The following is a 3,580-nucleotide window of genomic DNA, read 5'->3' on the forward strand; positions in this document are numbered from 1 at the left end:
CTTAAAAATGTTGGGTTAAAAATAACCCAACACGTAACCCAACTGTGGGTTGGTATAGCACCTACCCAACATTGGGTTATTTTAACCCAATGCATTGGGTTAAAAAACAGTTGGGTTAAAAGTAACCCAACAGTTGAGTTAAATTTTTATTTTTATTCATGCCATTATTTTAATAAATAAAATACCCATTGTTTTCAAATACAGATTTTTTATTTGTATAAAACAATAAATGTGCTTTAAAATATATATTGTAAATGTCAAACTAAATATTGGGGAGTAAATATTTATTGTAAATATACATAAATGTGTAAATATTAAATTCAAAATACACAGCACACATAATACACAAAAATGTACATAAGGTAAACATACATAAAAGGTGTATATACAAAACAAAAATTAAAAATGAACACAACAAATATTAAATTAAAAACCTATACAAATATGGACAGAATACACAAATTCATAATATTAAATTCTTCCAGAAATAAACAACTTTATTAAAAAAATCTACATTGTACACTGTATGCCTTGATGTGTTGTAAACATATGTAGCAAAACAAATACAAATTATGATAATCAAAGTTTTTAATGAGGCAGCAAAATATATATTCAAGTTTGCATGCTACAAAATCTCCCAAATGGGGCAGAGGTCTTTGGATAGTTCATGTCATAAATAAATAAAAAATCTGAAACATACAGCCAGTGCTTGAAATAAGGTCTTCTGTTCAACTGCCTCCACAGTGAAAATGAAAAAAATCAGCGAGGTCTCTTTGTCACCAAGCATCGTCATGTGGATCCTGGCTTGTCTCGCTGTTCAGCTAATGCACCATGTTAGTTCCAACCTTAAAAGAATAAAAAAAGTTCAGTTTGCTTGCACTGTGACAACATCAGCAGTGTTAAATTACGTCAAAGTTACAATGAAGCAGTGTTGTACTGAATTAAAGAAATTGTCACTAATTAGTCATTACATCTGCTGTTAATTTTTCACCAATCAACATACTAATCCTCATGCTGTTTCAAACCCGTAAGACTTTGGTTCATCTTCGGAACACAGAAAGGCCTAGAAAGGCAGTAAAGACATTAAAGTAATCCATGTGACTCCAGTAATTCAACCTCAGTTTTATGAAGCGACAAGCGTATATTCTATCCCTTAACCATAATTTACCACTTTATTTACAAAACATTAATCTCAACACATGTTCACGAGAGCCCCTAGACGCATGCGTGTTGTGTTGAAAAGAGAGCAAATGTTGTTGCGTTATGTTTTTTTTTTTTTGTTGTTGTTGCAAAAAGCACTCGTGTCGCTTCATAAAACTGAGGTTAGACCACTTGAATCCCATGGATTACTTTAATGCTGTCTGTCCTGGGTCTTAAAGTGGTAGTTGCGTAGGTCGTCAATGGAGGGACAGAAACCTTGCAGATTTCTTTAACATTTGTGTTTCAAAGAACAACGAAAGTCTTACAACGACACGAGGGTAATTCATGAGATAGTATACCCAAAAATGAAAATGATTCCATGATTTACTCCCCCTCAAGCCAACCTAGGTGTGTATGGCATTCTTCTTTCAGACAAATACAATCTGAGTTATATTAATAAATATCCTGGCTCTTCAAAGCTTTATAATGGAAGCCCATAATTTGAAGCCCAAAAATGCATCCATCCATTATAAAAGTGCTTCACACGGCTCCGGAGATTAATAAGAACCCATTGAAGTGAATTGATGGGATTGTGTAAGAAGAATATCCATATTTAACACGTTATAAAGTAAAATATCTAGCTTCCAATGGACCGCATTAAGTATTCAACTTCTGAAAAAAGCGTAACTGCTGTGAGAATAACGTCGGACGTAGCGTAAAAAAACGTAAATGTCGAGACGATAAAGTTGGACGTAGCGTAACCGTTTTGATTTGCGAGAGGCGTTACAGTTTCTTTGTAAGTTGAATAGGGAAGGCTGTCTGTCGAAAATTTGTTATTTTAGTCTATAAAGTTTTAAATATGGATATTTTTCTACAAAAACCCATCGATTCACCTCAGAAGGCCCTTATTAACCTCATGGAGCCTTATGGATTACTTTCATAATGGATGGATGGACTTTTTTGGGCTTCAAATTTTGACCATTATAATGCTTGGATTAGTCAGGACATTTATTAATAACTGATTGTGTTCGTCTGAAAGAAGAATGTCATATACACCTAGGATGACTTGAGGGTGAGTACATAATGGGATATTTTTTGGGTAAACTATTGGATAATCTATTAACAAGCAAAATCACTAAAGCAAATAATAAATGGATGCATATGAGCAGTGCACTTTATCAAAGCTAATTTGATAGTGTTGCTTTTACTTACAGGCTGATGGGTGAATGTAATTAAGCTTCTCTTCATTTCAGCATATGTTGGACACACCATGTTGTCCATTTGTGAGGTATGGCGATGATGGCAGGATGGCAGGAAGGGTTTTAAAGGCAATTTCTCCATGATCATCTTTGAAAGACAAGTTTACAGAAAAAGAGAAAAAAACAGTTTTCACCTATACCAAATGTGTGGACCTGATTTCATATGCACTTAGACACAACCAAAACAACTTATTGAAATTAAAACATACTGTATGAAAATGAGAAAAGACAGCTGAAAAAATAATAATAAACTGGTTGTTTCCCAAATAACCTGGTTCTGTAGTAGCCCCTGCACTGCACATTGGCCTATCTAATGTTATTCAACTTACCAACTTGTTAGTAGAGACTCCAAACCCGGAAATATGCGTCAGATAAGGAAGACATCGAACTTGTGTACTATTGGGGATACTCCAGGACTAGAGTCGAGAACCAATGAGATCCAATCCTTCCTCTGCATTAGAATGAAGCAGGGGGAAAAAAATAACCAGAAAAGTAAACTAGTCTTTAAAAAATAATTGTGTACAACTTGTTTCAATATCGTACTCACCTTTAATTAAATGGCAGAGGTTCAACTGTTCTAGTCTTTGCTTCACAAATGAATCCATTGGTCTAAAACACAGGTATATAACACATTTAGTACAACATATTTAAAATAAAGGCAAAAACTGTCATAGCTTCATAAGAAAACGTACTATGGTTGTATGATTTAGCTACTCCTGTAATACGTTTAATAGTAACATGCATAATATATATTCATATGACAACATTCATTATGAATATGGGCCTACCACATTTCTGCCAAATTATCATAGTTGCAGTTTGTGTTAACTTACTACGGTAAAACTAGGTAATTTGTGGGTTGAAAACATTCTAACTGTTGTGAACTAACGTTAAAATTGTTAGCACAATATTTCAGTTTTCTGCGTCAATGCTGTTGTGAATATCTGCACTCATTCATCTCACAACAGATATTTAGAGTAGTAAGTTATACTGTTGGATATTCGGCGAATTCAAACGCTTCTCCCTGGATCTCACAGCGCTGTCGTGTGACCGGGTCTGAGCTCGCGCTGCACGGGCCGAGCTGATAATGCTCCGAGCGGCTTTAGATAGTGATTTCAGACTAGGCATTAGTTACTTACTTTCTGTATCACCGTATTAAGTTTCTAAATAGGTACACTAGA

At 34.6% G+C, this 3,580-nt stretch overlaps 1 long non-coding RNA gene across 2 annotated transcripts; it reads right to left on the bottom strand.

Moving 5' to 3' along the window:
- Window positions 1-3,251, bottom strand: LOC137084041 (uncharacterized). 2 transcript variants are annotated; one of them, XR_010906683.1, is made up of 4 exons: window positions 2,947-3,251; window positions 2,729-2,850; window positions 2,353-2,487; window positions 1-845 (listed from the first exon to the last, which is right to left on the bottom strand). It is a non-coding gene; the product is annotated as an uncharacterized lncRNA (long non-coding RNA). The 2 variants fall into 2 exon arrangements; XR_010906682.1 differs by lacking the exon at window positions 2,729-2,850.
- Between the last annotated feature and the right edge of the window lie 329 nt (window positions 3,252-3,580).

Source organism: Pseudorasbora parva, chromosome 1 (genome assembly GCF_024679245.1).
Source record: "Pseudorasbora parva isolate DD20220531a chromosome 1, ASM2467924v1, whole genome shotgun sequence".
NCBI lineage: Eukaryota > Metazoa > Chordata > Actinopteri > Cypriniformes > Gobionidae > Pseudorasbora > Pseudorasbora parva.